Genomic DNA, 20,796 nt, shown 5'->3' on the forward strand with positions numbered 1-20,796 from the left:
TTTTGCAGCGCTGACTTGATGATAAAGTAAACTAATTCTAGTACGAGAAGTTTGCTCCATTCATCACGGGAATCTTTCGGAAGAGTCCTTTGATAGAAACGGATTGTACAGGAAGAGCATGTTGAAAAAGATGAAGCAGCGATGAGGCAGCTCATGCTGGTAGTTATGGTAACGCTATGCTATGTTGAGCCTGGGTTCGGTTGCTAGGTCGAAAGAGAATTCTCTCGATTCCATTCTGATGAGAGCAGCAGCATAGCTTCTGGGTATGCTAAAAGTCAGCAGAAGGGAGATTTAAATTTGGCGAATTTGCCAGCATGCCAAATAACGCCAATCAAAGTGTCCATTTTGGTTTAGCGGTTGCACAATTAATTCGGACTTTGATGATGTTGAGCACTTCTGACAAGGGTGTCTTTTATATTAGACTTTTGGAATAATGTTGTTGAATTTGTTCGCTATTCAGTCTTCTGAAGCTGTAACAAATTGGATATCTAAGTGAGCTATAATTAATGTTAAAATCATAGTTAGGTATAACATTTGAAATCGCACTGTATTCATTGCGGTAGGAGCTCCGTTTCTTAACGAATGTGTATTTTGCCCAGCTCCATACAGTACGTCTCAAAAGCAACTTGAAAGTCCGAATAATTTACATTACATCAAACATTCAATACTTTACAATCCTGTTCCTTTTTTTCTATTCTAGCCCAAGAATAGCAGGAAGGCTTACAGAGCAATTAAATGTAACCTTGAATTAAGTTCAACTCCGCACAAAATGCCATTAGATGCCCCGACTAGACACCACCTAGCCTGTGTCGGAGGCCAAAGTGAATCTCGCCACCATAATGGAAGATGGAAGAATGAGTGGAACTCAATGAGAAAATCATCGGACACGCTAGATATGCCGGAACTGGTTCAATAAAGCACGCCACGCCGTATCTACCAAGATCTTCACCGGCGAGGGCCAAATTTCCGACGAGCTAGGCCGCGTGTGTGTTCATATTTTTTTTGTCTACCCACGCAACCATGCTGCCGGTGTTACTGGCCGGGGCCACTCTTTTGTGGTTGGCTTTTTCCTTCCAAATTACGACCACTCCGGTTTGTTATAATGCTTGCAATATCAGCGAGATGATCGCATTTGGGCTCTTGTTGTTTTCGCGGAGCCTAACTACTTACGCAAGGAGGAGGGGGTCGGGATCCGGGTGTGTTGTGTTGTGTACGATATGGAAAGCGACCCCGAAAAGTCGCTGGGACCCAGATTGTTCACACTCCATCCAGGGTCCGAGGAGTTGAGCATTGCCGATGTGTGAATGATGTATTCCAAGTCAACAAATGCGATAGAGTCGTAAAAAGCATGGCAGCATGGACTTTGAATAACACACAAAAAACTACACCTCCGGAAAACAGTGCCACTAAAGCCCCCCCCCCCCCCCCTCCCCCGCTTCCCCAGTCCCACTTGGAAATATACCGAGGAAGTGAAGGAAAATATGCCAAGAATAAAGATGTTCGCATGTGGCTTGGGTAGTTCCCATCTCTTTCATTCCCACGCGGCCATGTTCGCAACATGTTCACAAGAACTCGCGCAATTGTGGCTTCAGATACAGCGGCATGAGCACACAACCCGCGTGGAGCTGTAACCTTTTTGGGGGTTTCACCTCTTTCCACGTTGTTAGCTCTCCCCAAAACTTCGCGCGTTGGTCGTATCGGATGGTTAGTTTATGCTCTCGTTTTGTTTTCTTTATTGAGATGCGACTGGAAGTTCCCATCTATCAAGCGCTGGTGTGGAGATATCGAATGGTTGGTGTGGAAGGCTCCCGGAGAGAGACCCTAAGTGAGGAAGACTCGCAGCAGATGTTTCACTGTTCCGCAATATGGTGAATGTCTAACAGTGAGCTGGAAAAATGACTCCACACAGCGTACCATCTGAAATAATATGTTGTGCATTGCGATCGTAGGCATCTTGTTCGGTTAGAGAGATTGCTCTTGATCATAGTTGATCATGCACAACAGCTTAAAAAACGACACATCTAATAGGCAGTATTTATTTACATTATCTGCTTTGAAATGATTTTCTTCTGGGCCGATCTATAGTTTCCTGGTTGATCTTGTCAAATGTGACTTTAAACATATTCGAAATATTAGATGTCATTAAGTATGAGGTCTCCTTCTTTAGCTGATCGTTTTACACCTGTTTTGAGTTAACGAGTTCCTTTTTGTCCCGATAGGTCAATCGGTCACATCGATAACAAACGTCACGTCTGGAAGAAACGATCGCAAACCCAGAGAGGTTTCCCGCAGACTGCCCGTAGGCGTATAGGGATTGCGTGCGACCCCAGTTTCCTATTTTACATTTGAAAGGGTGAATCTGTCCAATTTCTACGTAGCCTCCGGTGCTGGTCGAGAGCATTTCTTTGCTGGCTTTCTCTTGAACTGCTATGACTGGTACCGGAGCACGATAGGGACACGACCCCGTAGGTCGATTAATAGACATCAATCGGGTGTGATTCCGATGGAACACGGGCGCGCACTCGCGCGCTCTAGGCAAGCAAAAAAAACCCTACCATCAATAGCTGTCATATGTTTTCTACTCTTTGCCCGCTTCTTTGTCTCAACCTTCACATGTTGACCTTAGCGTGGATGTGGCTATGTGTTTTTCGTATATGAATGTGTCAATTTATCGCCATTCTAAGATCGCTTTCACTTACAACCGGTTGGAATGGGATTTGTTCCTTCTGCCGTTTCAGTCCGGCAATTCAATATGCAAAGGCGTTATGTTTGCCGGTCATTGGCTTTTTGACCCCTTGAAGTTGTGCTGATGGAACGAGGCTACGGGTAGATTCATCTCAAGTGTGCATGGAAGGGCAACCTTTGAGACCGTTGCTGACTGTTTACCGCCGCACAGCAGCAGCAACACACCCTCATGGGACGAATGTTAACCGAATCAGTACGGGGGCACGGAATCGTACCATATAAAATAGATAAAAGATTGATTGGTTTAATTGAATTACGTTACCATCGGGGAAAGAGTAGCAACGTATCATGTAGAGATAGTGATGGTCAGGAAGTAGGTAGCTGTTATCGTCGATTTCCAAGCGATAGGGAAATTTCTTTTATTTGGAACACGATGTGTGGCGTGCGTTCGTGTCTGATTGCTTTATCAATCGCGTAGAAGAGAAGCGTATTCGATTCGGTAGCCTTAGTTCCGTTTTGGTCGATATAATTGGTGTTATTTGTGTACCACTTTAACAAGTTTCCTGCATAAGGGTTCAGTGCATTACGAGAACTCGCATTCTAACTCATGTATAGGTTGTTCTAATGTCCCCTAGTTTGATATCACAATCGAATTAGATTAGCGTTTTGACCTCTGTGCTCCTAATATCTATAATATCCCTGTACATCGTATAACCGGGAACCTCCGAGATAATAGAGCCAAAATTTCAGTCTAATGGTTATAATTTTTTGTCAGAATGCTACTAAAACAACATTGGAAATGGGCCGATAAATCTTATTCTGAAATGTTAATAACTCATTCTTCTTTCGTAGGTCCATTCAGGACATGAAAGAATAGCAGATTCTCTACGCTCCCGTCTACAGTGAAATGGCACTGGTTGCTGAAAAAAATATGCAAAAATATGTTTAAAACAACAATGCAGTATAATTCAACTTTCAAATAAAAACTGCATTAACATTTGTGAGTCACTCAACCGGAGCGCACTAAATCATATGGAGGGCATGACTTGATGATGTTACACGTAACGAAAGCAGAGCGAAGGAACAGGCAGCAGCAGCAGTTCAATAAATTGTGCTCAGTAGAGCCAATTAATGTATTGTCGCCATTCTACCATATGCTGCTGAAATGTGCCATCAGCATTTCGACCACATTTGTTATATACTTATAGCGAAAGCGGCCAATAATGCACACAGCACCCGCCCCATGTTATCCAATTAACCGTTCGAATGTCGTTCGCCCCGTGGTGTGTGTGTGTGGCAGTTGTGCGGAAGAAAAATGCTGGTTAAATGTATCTTTGTCGTCGCGTATGCCGCGCAGCTCACAATGGAATGTATGCGATTATTCAATTTCTTTTGAATTTTTGTCCTTCTTTATAAAGAATGTGGAGCTGTGAAATCACGTTGCGGGGCGGACATAGAATTCGTACATAGATGAAATAGTCGACAGATGATGATGGATGTTTTGGAACCCTAACATGATACAACTTGCCGAATATATATCGTACGCCGAATTTCAATATTGAAGCTTCAACCGCAATCTTCCGGCAGCAGTAGGAGGAAACACATTAGCAATGTTAAATATTCTCAATCTGTTCCGTTATCTGTAGTCGGAAAACATTTTGCTTGCGACGAGTAAAAAGGCGTTGAATTTCTCGATTAATCGAGCAAGTAATTGATTGACGAGTGGAAGCCTGTCCATCTTCGTCAGTTGATACGCTGCTGGTCACAGTGCGTTAAGCTCTCCACATTCGCGCCTACTTCTTGTGATTAATCGTGCAGTGGGCATCATCGTATTGAACTCTGCTGTAAGAGCATCGTAATGCGACCATGAGCAACAGTATTTAATGCTATCAATGTTAATCGCATCACTGCCGACGATAGTGAGCAGGGAAGCACACAACCGAATAACGATAATATGTCATTGAGAAGGGTGCACGTGACAAATGCCAGAACATGGTTTGTCGTGGAGAGGAGAGTGTTAAGCGCGCCGCAATACGTTTCTTCTTTTTGAAGCATTCGAACACATCACCTCGCTGGGGTGTTACACACATATTTACGGCTTTTAGCCGACCGAACGACAATACTCGCACGCATGAATTGGCTGCTGCGCTGCTGACAGTGTGTGACACCGAAGAATTCCAATCCGATGGCTAATTGTTCAATAATTTAGCTCAATTTAGGAATCTTATCCCCATTCCATTGACGATAACGGATAGAATAGAAAAGAAAGAGAGAGAGAGAGAGCGAAAAAAATAGAATGTGGGAAAAGAATGTTCTGTTTTACGACTGTTGTTTCGTAGAACATGTGTTTTGGGTTTGAGCACTTCCTACCCTACTCATTCGCAGTATTACATGACTCATTGACATTGGAACTGTTAGTAAATATGACGACATTGTGAAAAAAACATTCACAGCCGCCACGTTTCTGGTTCACTTTAACGACGGACCACGAATCGGATAATGATGTACATTTTATATACAATTGATTATTAATAGAGATCATGATCTTACTGCTTAGTTAAGCAATTTGCTGGATAACTAACTCACAGGTTTATACGATGTGATTGAAATTCTTTCAAATTTAGTTATTGAAATAGCACAGCACGATCACCAATGCCAGTTTTGCACTTGACACTGGCGGAAGCTTGGACCGGATACGTTCTTTCCCGTTTCCGGTTCTCCTCGTGGCACTGCTGATGAGTTAAAGAAATTAAAGAACAGTAATCGGTGCTTCCTCGGTACAATTGCACCAATCCTACCGGGGGGGTGGTACTTTATGGGTTCCCCGTTCCATAAGCTGTCGTAGAGTTTTACACCCGGCTTTGCTTGCGCCTTCGTCACAGAAAGCATATATTTATGTGCCATTACACACGGTTAATGATTATGTATGCTATCGATAGCTTTCCTTTCGACTAGGTGCCAAATAGTGGATGTGGCGGCTGTGATGGGGCCGATTCCTGTGAGGTCCCGTGAGTAGTCGGGGGATGTGGCGCTTTTGGCGCCGATGAAAATATACACTTATCGAAAGGGTCGTAAGGCAGAATGCAATAGAGGCGCGCCTAGCCTTCGCGTGATTCCATCCCAAGTGGGAAAGTGCATTTGCGTGTGAAGTTAAACGCCAGTGGTGGATGGCGTGCTGTGGGTGTGCGGAAGCTCGTGCGCCAAACTGTCGACGACACGAGCGTTTCAGCGGGATTCACGCTGTTCTCACGCGGCCACTAGTAGTAGGCATGTACTGGGGGTGCCTGTAACAACGCCGCATTAGAAGATAGGCGCCCTCGCCTTGAAGAAGAGATTCGGAAGTCACCACAGCACATTATGTTGCTTCGTGTTTCCGCACGTTTCGGTCGATCCGAGGGGGTCCAGGAAATCATCAAACGGCAGGAATACTTCGTGATGCTTGTTCGGGGCTCTGGAACCGCCAGCTTGCCATGATGGTCTGGTGCTGTTTTCTATTCGATGTTCTGTGAGATTAACGAACAAGCAATGTCGCTACCTCCCTATTAGTGTCAAATGCCGGCAAAATATGTTCTATCGTGGGTGCGAATTTAGGACACAAAACGGCTTTAGCACAGTTTCGTAGTAGTGTTTTATTGATCGCGATGTTGAGTGAGTAAAAAAAGGGGGACACATTAATCCGAGGTACATGCACATAATTATGCGAATAATACTGTAGAAGGGGAAAAGAAATTCAGTAATTAAACTTTTAGTTTAAAAAAATATGTTTGTTTTAATTGTCTATGTAACAAACTTGGTAATTCTCGACCATTATGCAACTAAATTTCGTTTTTCGTTTTTTTACAGATTTCATTCCAATATTTGAGGGTAAGTGAATTCTAGTGCTTTAATTATTGCTTTAGAACAATCCATTATCCGTGCAGCTCAGAAATGACAGTTCCAAAACAAAATTTGACATAAATCCTGCAACATCGATGAAGCAAGATTTGAAAGGTAGATATTTGTAAGTGATCGTTGACAGATACATTAGATTTTCCAGTTCTGATGTTCAGTGCCCTGATCCCAGCTGCTTAGAAGCAGGGGAACTGATCAGAAATACACCTTTTCTAAAGGTAATTATGTCCTTCTGCCAACCAACGTTCTGCGGACAATATGGAATTTACAACCATCATCAGCTAGACCTCTGCTGCCGGACCGGCGCCGTATTATATAAAACTAAAGAACAACAAACATGTAATTCTTATTCATAAATATTTTTCTTTATTAAAAAAGGGCCGACCGGATTGGCTTATTTTACCTCGTACCCAGATAGTCAATCCAATTTTATGTTTAATATGTACAATATTGTAATTATATTTATGATAAGTTTCTTTTATAGCAATTCTACTATCAAACACAAATGAGTGTTTGCCAGTGTTTGGAGTACATAGATTCACGTAAATAAAAATGTATGCTTTACATGCTGGTGGTAACATGCAATTTTTCCGCAACCTGATGTCTGTTGAATAAAACCCTCCGATGCCGTAATGCCGCCCAAGTAACAGAGAGAGAAAGAGCAAGTCGAAGTTGTTGTGGGGGGCTGCGTGCAAATTTATGGGATAAAGTCGAGTGAAACGCTAACGCACGACACCGGAGTGAGCACCCTGAGGCAAGAAGGTACCATCATGCAGGGTTTAAGAGCGGTTTGTGGTAAAGGATGGAAAGTGTAGCCGGGTTGGTTTAGGTTTTTTTTTATGCTGTCGGTCCGTATCCTTTGCATGTATGTGAGCGTGAGCGTTTTTTTTTTTTGTGTTCACCTCACCATTTACTGCTAGACTCCCTGTGTGTGTCCCTATTTGTCTCCCTCGTGTCTTGCGTGCGGAAGGGCGGCAAGTGTCTGGCGTACAGGCTGTTGGAAGCAAACCTCTGCCTGCCACCAGCATTAGTAGTCGTGTTGTCTGTCAAAACCCCGTGGAACGTTTCACAGTACCACCGGATACGAATTTGCCGAAGGGGGACCCGGCCGCCCCGACATTGATGATTCAGACACGCACCGCGCCCGGTGGATTGTTTTCCTATACAATATCCTTTGATTCATTTATTGGATTTCGCGTGGGCTGGCTAAATTTCCATTTGGCCAATGCCGGTGCGGTGGCGCCCTACTACCACTACCGGTCTCCTTAAACTGCCCCCCTGTTCTCTGCACGGCGAAGGGAAGGATACAGTGCCCTCGAGAAATTGTACTTGAACGAGGTTCCGTACACTCGAAGCCGTGTCTCGTTTTGGGGGTGAAAGCCTGGAGGATATCGATACGGTCGGCTTAAAATGACGAGGGCGATTCTAGGGGCTGGTCTTTTAAGTACAGGCGTCACGTTTGGGGTGAATTTGTGAATGGGTGTTTTGTGTCGTCATGTTGAACGGCGGCGGCGGCGGCGGCGGCACTACGTAGAATTAAAATCCTCCGTTCCTTGTGTACAACACATTTTATGATGCGGATTTTTTGTTGAATCATTTAAATTGCAATTGATGATTAACTTTCGCGCGGCGGGACCTGTAGTGCGGGAACATGAGATCGCGCGGGATAGGAAAAGGCATAACATCAACAAATAGTTATTGAAGATTGATTGGAGTTGACTGGAGTATCGATTGGGAGGTTTTCAGTAGCATTTCGCTTGTGGTTTCTTTCAAGGTATTTTCTTCATTTTTTTCAATTCTTTCAAGGTTCGATAGAATAACTAGCCTACTAGGTCTACTTCCTTACTTATACTCCTCCCTCCTTACTTATACTAACTCCCTGCTGGTGTGCATATGCAATTGGGCTCTCTTCAATCAGAGTAGTCCGTTCAGTTGTTTTTGAAATAATCTTAAATAGCTTAGTTTACAATCGCTGATCCGATTCTGAAAGGTCCACGCCTGTTTCAAACTGCTTAGATGAACTCAGTTAGACATACACGGTTCGAATTATTCGACTGAGATGTTTACAGACTGTGACACAAATTCGATTGTCTCGAAATAGCAATAATTAAATGTCAGTTGTGAAGGTGATCATCTTTCCTTGCAATAATTGAAAACATGTTTTGAAGTTGAAGGAACGAAAATAAAAATTATATACCTAGCCACAAAAGGTCCAGGAAGTTTAGAGGAGTTATGCTCCGAGTATGCTAAAAGGCCCTTAATAATGCGTGATTACAAACTTATACCTCCATTCTGGTATCTTTTCTAGAGCAGAAATCTGATGAAACAATAGATTGACAACCTATACTCAGAGCGATCGAAAGACGACTCCCCTTTCGTTCGACCCGTTGGAGTTGGAGAACTCTGTGCGTCCGTGGACCTGAGGTTGAAAGTAAGAATAGGACAGACGCCTGAATAAAATGACAAATGAGCAAAGATTGTTGCGTGACTTAAATTAATTAAATTCGGCATGGAGATTGGGAGGTGCACGCGTGCGCGCGCTCGTTCTCGTTCTCGGTTCTCCGTTTGAAAGATTCGTTGGGTCAAATATGTTTCTTTCCTTCCCTTCGCTTGAGAGGAGCGAGGTTGTGGATGGAGGGGATTACCTTTTGTTCTGGCACCGACCAAAGACCGTAAAGAGAGTCGTGCATAACGGTGTGATGGGTTCGACATTCTTATGGTCCGTATCGTCGCCGTGGGGTAGTTTTGCCACCATCGCAGCACACCGCGTGCAGAACGGAATGTCTATTATTTGTCCCCCAATCTCCACTCCCCCCTACGGTCGGGGTAGTATTTTAGGGTTGACCACTTTTCAGGTACGATATTCTAATGATCGCTTGGGTTAACCAAATTTTTTTTCCGTCCCTCACCATCTCCCACCCACCGTCTGGTATAGAACTAGGCGTTCGCACGCCGACACTATTATTCCACTTTTGGCTGAGGCTTTTGTTTGGGCATATGTTTTCGGCACGCAGTCGTCCGCTTTTCCGCACCCGTGCATCGTTCTTGCGTGACATGTATTTCGTTTTGTGAAAATTTACTAGCCCTTTTTGTTGTTTTTATTCCGTTTTCCGAGTTATCTAATGTTCATTTCGTTTCGTGGCGAAATTTCTGTAACGGTGATTTGTTAATTGAGTAATGTAAACTAACCTCACAGTAAAAATTTTCGTAATGTCGAATTATTGCGTACAGCGGCAGAGTACGATTTCATAACGTTTTTCCGTCGATCGCTTTATAAACTTTTTTGTTCTGTTTTTCTGTATGTGACCATTGTAATGCATTGTAACCGTGCAAAACAAACATATGTGCGTATATAATCCTCCCCCGCGTACACAACATAGTCCACAGAAAGAATGTTTGGGGGGATGCTTTTTTTTTTTGAAACTACATTCTAAGCACCGACCGACGCATGAAGCTCCCCGAGAGTTCGCAGATAATACCTTTTTTGTTGCCTCAATTTAATGCTGTTAATCCGCACCCGTACCGAAAACATACGGTGGGAAGCGGTCGGCTTGTGCAAATTTAGCGCTATTGTTATTCAGATATTGCGAATGTCATCGCGCTGTCCTTTCTGTTGTTACCGGGTGCGCGGACCTCCCGAGTTCGATGTGCTCTCTTGCGCGCGGGTTTGCATATGTAACAGTGCTGTGTTGTGGCACGGTTGGACCGGTCCTTGCACAAGTGAACCCTCGCGCATTAATGCAATAACCCCCCGCGTGTGTGCATGTGTCCGATGGTTGACAAAAAGAACCCAGGAGAAGGCACTCTGTTTTTTTTTTTGGCGTGTGTATGCTCTCCTTTCATGTTTCGATCATTTTATGCCTGCCTCTAATTCTTCTCAATGAAACTAAATTAAACCCGTGTGTGTGGGTGGGTGGGTTGGGTAGCAGTGGTGGAGCAGTGGTTAATTGATGGAACTCATGTTTTTTTATTGCAGAATGTTGAATACACTTGAAGAGAAGCACAAATGATGTAGGCAAGGCTGCTGTGTATTTTAGGATATTCTTTAAATTGTGCATTAATTTATGGGATTCGGTCCCAGCTTCTTGGTCGGTAAGCTCACACCCCGTATAATCATCATCGCCGCAAACTAGCTGCTTCTTGTTAACATTTCAAACATTTTATTCGAACCTTCCTTTCCAGCAACTTCGGTCCGTTCCTCCGGCTAACGAAGGTGGAAGAAACAACCAGAGATGCAAAACAGTGCGCTGGAATGCATTTCAAAATTCCAATCACTGCCGCCGCCGCCGCCGCCGCCATCGTGTGGTGCCACCATTGGTTTTGAGCGCTTGTTTTAACAAATCAAAAATCGCGTCTGCAAAAATGCTCGGCACAGCATGAAGTCTCTCTTTTGGCAAGCGACGAATGCCCGAACTATATCCGCTGCCACTCACGCTGCCGCGTTTGCTTGCATTCTTAACATTCATGATTTTATGAGCCCTCGTTGTTCATTCTTACCCTCCAGGGTCTATGTGTGTGTGTGTGTGTGTGTGCTGGGGAAGGCAACGCTTGCGTTATCGTTCTTCCTTCCGCTTTGTATCCGTCCCGATATCTCCCGAAAACCCCTAACCTAATGACGCTGGGCTTTGATTATTTTATGAACCTGTTTATGGTCTGTTAGTTTCGGAAGTTGACGCATTTACTGCGCGTTCGAGCCATCCGTGTTCTTGCCCTTATCATTGGAACAACCTGCATTAGGAGGATGTGTAATGTCTTCGCTCCGGCACCGTAATTGTTATCCTCTCGACTAAACGCTCTAAAGACTGGGTCATGCTTTTGGGAATTTGCAATCTTGCTTTTGCGTTTCCTACATTTGTTGTCGCCTATCCTAATCGCCTGCTACCGTTGTGGTTGACTCAACATCCTGTTGGAAGATCTCCTCGCACCGAGAACAGCAGACGAACAGCTTTGGGCTGTTATCTTTGCCGATTGTGAAGCAACACTATCTCGTCGGCTAGACTCACGAAAGAGGGAAGGGAGCGATGGTTGAAATACTTATCAGAAACAGCAACAGCGATTGGAGTGTCCTTTAGGCTCTGCTTCTTAACGTAAGCTGCCTTTCTTTCGTGTGTACTATTGTTGTTTGTTTAAAGCGGCTATTTGTGGATTTGCTAAATTCCACTTCCAGAATGATTGTCGCCTATCACATCGTCTCGTGTCGTCCTTTTTTGTTTTTGCTTTTCGAGCGATCGATACATCTGTTTTGCATAACGAGAATCGCTTCCTCCACCCCCCACATCTCTGCTGGAGCGTCATTCGGAACAGCTTACTTCCGTATAATATTATGGGGCAAATGTTTTCGCTGCATTATTCATGCTCTCGCTGCTCAAGCATTGTGTCTCCTTTCTCTTTTTTTAAAGTATTATCATTATCACACTTGTTGTCTGTTGAAGCTTGTACTTAGTTGATTGCTTACTTAAGCAAATGTTTCCCAACAAATGTGAATTGTAGCTACTTTGCTCTGTTGTAGTATGATAGTTACAAGCAACACGGTCTAGATCTCATTTTTTTTTTAGCTTTAGAAGACATAAAGCCAATGGCGGATGAAGCCTCTTGGAGGCCTCAATCGGAATGGCAGTTAAGGTTATTTAGGACTTAGAAGATACCCAATATCTCGAGGCTATCCGCGGCCGCTTAGTTCGCGTTGTAGATGATCCACCTCTGCGTAAGGTGTCATCTTCAATGTCTTCAAACTTCCATAAATATGTAATTGCAATTGTGTGCCATCGTGACTAATCTACCAGTATCTGCATTCCGATCGACGAGCACGTCATTGTAGGGGATCGTCTAATGTCCCTCACGTCCATATTTGGTAGGATATGTCGGCTTTAGACTGAATGGACCAATGTCTCAGAGATCGCTATTAACTCGCTACTTTTGTACCTTCAAAACAGATTTACTGAGCAAAGAAGCGTTACTTCTAGCGATTCTCAGCGATTACCAGTCACGGAACTAATCATTAAAGTTATGGCCGATGTTAACCACTTACCTATTTTCAGGTGACGTTCTAGACGAATCACGCTGTAATCATCATGTGCCTCCACTTCTGAAACTGAAACCATCATGGACATCTGAAGCCTTTCGGTCAGATTTGGAACACACGAAATGGCTAATCTTCCACTTCTCAACGCTAACCCTCTTTGCGCTTGAACAACCCCAAACTGTCCCACGTGTAATGTTGGAAGGGGAATGACGGTTACAATAAACGACTTCTAGCTACCGGCAAAACAGTGGCCCAATCCCAAAATGCTTTGGCTCCGAATTGTTGGTACACTTACCGGAATTGATGGCGAAACCAAATGTATGCTACCGGAGCATAATCCACCAACAACACCGCGCGCGCTCCTCTGGTTCACTGGCTGTCCGGGGGGGCTGCACACAGTGACTTGCCGTTGCTGTTCACCATCTGGGCTCCAGTCGTGTGCGATCAAGAAATTCGTGGAGCACCACGAATATATGCTTAGATGGCGGGGATGGTATGCATAAACGCTGTGCATGTGCAGAACGTTGCCGGGTCGAGCGCGCGCGCGCTACAGTATGCGTGTGGTTTGTGCAGTGGTGAAGTTAGTTAGGTCGAGTGACGACGCTTTATCCCCAAATTCGTTGTGCTTCGCTTTTTTTAGCAGTTGTTGATCCGTTTGTGGGTCGTGGTTTAAATTGAGTGGCAAACGAAAAAAAAAAACCCCGGGCGGGCTTGTCGGAGACGAGTGGTGCATATCGATGGCAGTCAGTTTCGCTACGGGATGTTGCATTAGCTGGCAGCCCAAGGCAGCGGGCGGCTGTGCAGAAGTTGATTTTCGAGGGCATTCGATACAAGCGAAGGAAGGTTCCACCTCGGTCTCGGGGAGCCCTTTTTCGAGCTAAGCGACGAACGAGATTGTTCCTGAGGCAATGCAGCTGTCCTTCCTCTCCCGTTTGTTGTCGTCTTTGCTGCGTTCTTGTGCTCAATTTTCGACCCAAAGAACGTGCACTGGCCGGTGTGGTGTGATGATGGGGTGTCCGTTTGGGCTCCTCCGACAACAAGCCGCCAATCTGTTCGCGGTTGGACGATCTTCTATCTTGTGTGTTCCTTGTGCGCATAGACACGGTCCTCCCCCGCTGCTCATCCCGCCCGTGTCCGTCTGTGTTGTGTATTCCAATATTCCGGTCAAAGTCGTCGAATGAGGCGCACGAGATAAACGTACCGCTTATAACGGGTGTTTGTGGAAATTGGGAATTTTAAACTCTGCCGGGGCAGTTGGAGCTGTTCGCTCCTCTGCTGATTGCTTTCTGGTGGTTTTGATTCGATATCTCCGGGTGTCCGGGCGGGTGGTTGGGCTTATGGGGGATGGTAGAGGCTACGGGGAAGGTACGTGTTAGAGACAGGAGAACGTCAGCAAGACCGCGTTTTGACCTATCGTAACGCATGTGTATAAGAGAGTCGAACCGCGTTACTGTCTGGCCGCTGCAGGCTCCAAAGGCGCCAGATTGTGCTCCTAATGCGTTCCGTGCGGAGAAATATGCAGGATCAGATTGCGATGACTTGAGATTAGACGCGGGGCATCTTCAAAATTATTGGGCGGCTGGGGTGTTAGACATTCGGGGTGAAATTAGGCTTTTACTGTCGTGAATCTTACACCGAAACACGTGTGGAGTTATTGTAAATGGTGTGTTGAAGTTTATGGTTTAAAAAACACCTGAAAAGAATAGATCGGGGGTGACAGTTCCCAGTCTAGTATCGTGTTGAAACGGCTAATAAATAACTTTTTCCTCCAATTGACTTTTTTTTTTGCTTTGCCCGACTGTTCTGCGCCTGTATGAGTTTAACCCATATTGCAATTTGAACCGACCAAACATGTAGAGCAAACATTACACTGTGTGTTTTTGAAACACAGTAGGTGCCTCCCAGTTCGTGACAAGATCTATCGATGATTCATCTGTTGTTTGGAGAAGACCTTTATAAATTTCCAGCACTGCGGAGAGCCACTTGATCGTTCCAGGGGGACAACATATGACTCATCGCGCAGGAAAATGCTGTACAGTTTTCTCGCGGCTTGCAAAAATTTAGTGGAAATGTTTTGCCCTGGAGAAGGGTTGCTGGAGCTTACCAAGCCCTTTGTTGGACGCGCGATTTTCACCGGGTTAATTTGAATCGTGCCATTTCACTCTAGCATTGCTACAGACGAATCAATCCCGATCAGTTCAATCATTCCCCATCTCTGTCGTACATGTGGCAGCGGGAAGGTGTTGTTCTCTTTATGCAGCCACAGCATAGCAGATGAATAAGGGGTGCATACGTGTTTGTATGCGTTGAATGTGCACAGGTGAAGGAAATGTGTGTGTGTTTGTATGCGTACGCGCGTTTCTCTCGCAGCGGTTGTGCGAACAAAGAAGAAAGAGAACGATGCTTCCTTCTCTCTCGTTTCGCTATCGCTTTCCTCTTCTATTTCATCCCCTACCGTATGGTACGCACACCATCGTTCTTCGTTAGTGGTGGTGATTGTCCGATCTCGCATCATTTCGCAGGAAAGTTGGCTTCTCTTCTCTCTTTCATCTGGCGGTTCTCTCATTCTGTGTTCGACGTTCGTGCTGTGAAGAGGCGTTTAATTCCCGTGAGTTTTGTATTGCTTGTGAGGATTTTGTACCGTTTTTCCCTGCCAACCCGGGGGCGCAGGGATGCTATTTTTTTTTTTGGTTTGTTGGGCCGAGATCAGCCATTTTCATCGAGGTTTATTGGGCAGTTGCGGTGGAACAAGTGTAGTGCGCATTTCGGCTGATGAAAATTGGTGTCTAAAGCGGTGTAACGTGTGTGTTGTATGTGTTTGAAGAACGTATGAAACTTAACGGAAAAGTAGCAGAGTGCATCTTCAAAAAGGCAGAAGAAAGAAATGCATGATGGGTGATGCATATGGGATGTGTCACTGGCGTTGAATGTCTTTAGCACTTTTTAGAATTAGTTTCGCTGGAATCACGCTGAAAGAATGTGAATCCTAGCGAGTGTGTGTGTGATTCATGGATAACTCGATGAATGTTTGTGCAGTTTAGCGAATAATAGTGTTTACAGCAGCAAAACCCCGCAATAAAACCGCTACAGTAGGCATTGAGCTCGTACGCGTGGCCAACCAAATTGCCAGGACGTTAGCTTCGACGCGGAAGTGCACAAAAGTTAGACAATGAACCACCACCCTTTTTACGCGCCATCATCCCCCCGGGGGGGTGGGTGACTGTGGTATACGGGTTTCCACCCCGAACCATGCAGAAATAGTGCTGCTGCTGCCCTTTTGTTCGTACCGTTCTCACTTCAGCATCCTCGTTTTTTGTGGCACGTACGCGCGGGGTTAGTGGGGGTTTCCATAGAGAGAGGGGGTAAATTATCCCTGATCTTCTCAACAAGAAAACCAGTGTTGGAGCATTTTCCGAGCACAGTCAGAGTGCTCCTGCTTTCTCGCTTTCAGTGTTCTCCCTCTCGCTCTTGCTATCTCTCTCTCTCTCTCTCTTTCTCATTCTTTCTCTACATCTGTGGCTGGATTTTCCTGTGTCGGAGGGAAATGATCCCTCCCTTGGCTGCGCTTCCACCAATATGACTCCACTGACTAATGCACCCACCACCACTACCCTGCTCCCATGTATGATGTGTGGTAGTAAAATGTTTGCCCGGTTTTGGGAGCAGCGCGATCTTCCTCTTCTGCGCGAGGTTGTGTTTTCCGCAGCTTTTTTTTACCGGGCTTGTTCGCTTTCCTCCAACGAGGTCAGTGTTCAATTTGACCGTTGCTGTTTTTTATGATAGCCCCAAGTGAGCTGTGCTGCTGTCGATTTGAATTTTCTACACTTGACTTGGCATGAGGCTTAACGCTTATTTGTGCCGTTTTTTTTTTGGTGCCTTTCTTTGCTAGGTTTTATGTCGATTCAAGCGAAGTTATCGTTAGGAGTTTAAGATCTATATTTTTTTCGTAACGATTCTTACCCCACTGGTGGTCCAATCCAATTGGATGCATCGACTTGAATGGACATTAGGTAGAACTCGAAGTCACCCAAAGTGTCGACGGGTAATTGATGATACTCGACGAGACCAGCATCAACAGGAAGCGAAACATTTTCGAGAATGATCTCTCTACCCCTGGGTTGTTCGTTGCTACCTGTTCCAGAGCTTCCCAAGGAGGATTAAAATTCTTACTACACTAGCCGATCCCGATCTGACCACCAGCATCATCCAGCTCAATAAGAGTTAATGCGTCTGGAACTAGTTTTTGGTGTCGTACCTCCGCAACATGTTTCCCAGTGCAACTTTACCCAAGAGCCTCGCATTCATTGTGGTACGAACTATAGATTCTGACATCCTTCTGCGCCCTTCTGTGGATTTCGTTTCTTGCCTTACGGGCGCAACTTACCCACCCCATAAATACTCCTTCCATTAAGCCATTCATTCGCTCGCGAGGTGGCTTTTGCCGGTCGGCATCTTATCGGCATCAACGGGGCAACAACGAGAATAAAAAAAAACACAACTAAATAAACGGAAGAGCACGCGTTGTCTTCTCGGCAGGCCCGTGGCTCGCTTGGAGACGTTTCGTTACCGGTTTCGTCGTCCTGTGCCACCGGTTTATGTCGTCCTATTCAAGATTTTCTTTGCTGCCCACGTTATTTCGTACCCCGTTTTGTGTTCGCGTTCATTCCCGTTTGGCGAATGGTCGTCTCTCGTTGTGGTGTCCTCTGTGTGTGCGTAGGGGTGGCGGATTGTATGCCGTTTGGTTGTGTACCTGTGTATTATGCGCGTGCGTCTCCGCTACGCATCCGAGAACCGTACATGATGGGGTACACAAGTGTGAAGGATGTTTGAAATACGCAAGCACCAGAACCCCGGCATGCCGCAAAACTCAATCAGGGTGACGATCGGTGCAACAAGAGGAAAAGCTCTAGGGAATCGAAGGAGGGAGGGAGGGAGGGAGGGAGGGAGAGAAAGAGAGAGGAGGAGTGCGTGTGTGGATGCTGTGGGAATAGGAGGCTGTGTTCGCTTCCATTAGAATCCACCCTGCGGGAACACAGCGTCTTTGCCTTTTGCACCCTTCAATCGACGAGTTTCAATCGACCCAGCCCGATGAAGGAAACGCAATACGATAGCCGGTAGACGCACACACTCACACACACATACATACCAACGTGTGCTCTTCAAATTCACCACGACCTAACCTCTAAAACGGACCGAAAGATACGCCAAAGCGTAAAGCTGAGAAAGGGGGTAGTTTGCAATATAAAATTACCCATAACAACTTCTTCTCCACGTTTGCGGGAAAGAAGTGCAGCACAACGCGGCGACGTAAAGGTTTGTTTTTTTTTGGTATATTGCAGACTCCGACGAAAAGCTTTTCCTCAACGTCTTTCGGGTTGTTGCGTTTTTCTTCTTTTTTTGGTTCAAATTTATCGCGCGTGTGTGTGTGTGAAGAAGGCAAAGGAACGAAATCAAACGATGAAACATATGCAACATGATGCGCGGGGTGATGGTACAGTGATGTTGCCCCCTTGGTCGATCAAAAGAGGGAAAAGAGGGGGCCGGGTGGGCAAGTAAACTTGCGTGGATGTAAGATATGGACCAACAAAACATTTAGAGAAGCAAAGCAAGAGGCGAAAGAAAGCAGGAAGTAGTAGTAGTAACGGCCGAGAGAGAAGAGTAATACGAGCGGTTTAACATTTGGAAGAAAACGTTGCAAAAAAGTTGCCTACTGTGTTAAAATTAAGCAATAATAAGATAAACACAAGCCCTCCTTGTGGTCAGCTTTCCTGAAGAAATTTGAACCCTCCCTAGTTTTTTTTTCCCGCTGTTCTTGATCATACGATCGCGATGATCATTATTATTCGCTTTAAAATATGTTCATTCTTTGTTCTTTATTTGGCAGCAATTTGATAGAGCCCGAGCGTAAAGAAAAAAAGTGCTTTTTATATGTAGAGTGCGCGTGTGTGTCAAACCGGTGATTATTACTGCACTGTCGACTAAGTGATCGAAAAGTGTTTGCGTGTGTGTGTGTGGTGTGTGATCAATCCTCACGGGAAAGCGTGTAGCGCGGTCATCATCATTGACCCTGTTTCAGCAGTGTTGGTGACGATCAGTGTGCTCTGAATAAACATCATTACCGAAAAGGATCCACAAAGCATCGCGAAAGTGTGCGGTTGGAAAGAATACCCCCTCCGCGCTCGTAAGACACCCCGCAGCAAAACCTCGGAAGTTGTCGAGGAGAAGAATCTCTTGCAGGAACGATCAAACTTATCCAAGTGTGGCCTTTATTTTAAAAAGTAAGTAAGTTGCAGAAGATTAACTGCGTGTTTAAAACGTTTGAAATCGCTTGCGAAAGGTGTGTCTTTTTGCAACAGCCAACGCACACCCCTTCACTCGCCTGTGGGTGTTGAGTAATGATGGCTATTTTATTTCCTTCTTATACATACACACGAAGGAGGTGTAGGCGGTGATGGTTAAGATTTTGGACGGACAACACTGATTAAGGCACCGTGGCAAAGTTCATCCTCTGATGGTTTAATAACACAGAAGGGACGAAAACAGTTGTGTTTGGGCTTAAGAGGATGTTCGCTAGTTGTGAAGTCATAAGTTCCCTGAGCATATTCGGTACGTAATCTGGCTTCAGAACGCATTGCTATCCCGTCCGAAAATCGTTCTTGCAAAGGAAAGCGGAAAAAGGAAATGAAAACGAAACATAATATCCAGCGTTTTTTGGTTGGACTGGCTTTCCGAGTTTTTTGGCATATGACACATGTCAAAACTCTCGCAACATATCGTCTTACGTCCGCGCGACCCACCTCGTACAATTATGATAGCATATGCATGCCATTGGATATATGCCTGTTTTGCTGTGAGTGCGCACGGTGGTGTGTGGCTTCCTTCTGTCTATCACGACTAAAACACGACTTTGGGAAAAGTTGCTCCACGAGTCACAGATAGATGAGTAGGTCCCGAAACTAATGGGGGACGCCATAAACGTTTTTTTTTCGGTGCGTTTTATTCAACGAGAGCGCCCGCTCTCTTCACTGTCAAATGCATCATGTTTCAAGCCGAGTAATTATAGGTCATGTTGGTAGCCCTGAAAGAGATCGGTTCGCTTTTTGAAACATTTACCAACAGGGCGAGGGGTGGCGTGTAATGTGATGGGCGCCGGGGGACAGGATGGGGGGAAATCGTGAAATGAAACGCACAATTTCAACATAATTGGATTGATTCGGTCGGTCGGTCGGTGTTAGCGATGTATTTTTTTTTTGTTTGTCTACATATATGCCCGTTTGTCGTCCTGCCTTCTTTCCCCTCTGTGTACTGTGCAACAGCTTTCTTAATCTTGCATTTTGCGAGCGAAATCTCATTGTACGCACAGTACACAGTACCTTTTTTTGTTTTTGTTGATTTGTTAGCAAAAACAACCGACAAAAAAAGACCGACTTCCACACTTTCTGCGATCGAGAGTAAGATCACGGTATCCATTCTGCGGTTTTAGCCATTTTTTTCTTCTTCTTCACATGATTTAACATGATTCACTTGACTGAACTGAATTTCGTTCGATGTATCATGAGCGCGCGCGGGGCCCCATTCCCCTCCTCATGAAGTGTGAGCAGTTGACGAGAGTAGTAAGATGGGATTTACGCACTCGTCGCGTGTTTGTTGCATTAGTCAGCAATATTTTATACTTTTTCCCCAAGTAACAACCAAGTAACTGTATTCCACGGGACAAAGCTACTTAAGACATTGGCCTGCCCGAGCTAACAAGCTGTTTTGTTTCACTTTTGTTGGATAGCGGGTTGGATATCGCTGCAGGAGGAGGAGGAAGGGCTCGGTTGGAAGAAATAAACAAATGAATCTTCTAGTGGTGGGTAGAGAAAAAGGGTGGATGGATGGGCATATGCTGCTGCGGGGTGGTGAATCAATGGTATGAAGAAAAAATGTCTGCGTAAGGGTCGTATGCTACAGAGAGAGGGGGAAAAAAATCCATCCATTTGAACGAACATACAATAAACAGTGTGTCCAGATGATGCAGATGGATAGTTCACCGCTAACGACCATGAGAAATTCCTACGCCTTTGTTAGCAAAGTGCACAATGTATCAAACATTCGTCAGGAGAAAGCACAAGATACGTTTCTAAACTACCCACAAAAACTTTGTTACGCGCTCTGTTATACAGATGCTTTGATAGTGGTTCTGTTTGGCATATTTG

General features: G+C 45.1%; 1 protein-coding gene across 2 annotated transcripts in view; it reads left to right on the top strand.

Moving 5' to 3' along the window:
* The window catches only part of LOC128300236 (uncharacterized), a 56,827-nt gene that overhangs the window by 844 nt on the left and 35,187 nt on the right, over window positions 1-20,796 (top strand). The window contains exon 2 of one of the 2 annotated variants that reach the window (XM_053036228.1): window positions 6,529-6,549. The gene's annotated coding sequence lies outside the window, so the exon portion shown is untranslated. Of the gene's footprint in view, window positions 1-6,528; window positions 6,550-18,778; window positions 18,877-20,796 lie in introns of those variants that run through there. The other variant, XM_053036229.1, reaches the window with a different exon arrangement.

The sequence above is a fragment of the Anopheles moucheti genome, chromosome 3, assembly GCF_943734755.1.
Source record: "Anopheles moucheti chromosome 3, idAnoMoucSN_F20_07, whole genome shotgun sequence".
Lineage (NCBI taxonomy): Eukaryota > Metazoa > Arthropoda > Insecta > Diptera > Culicidae > Anopheles > Anopheles moucheti.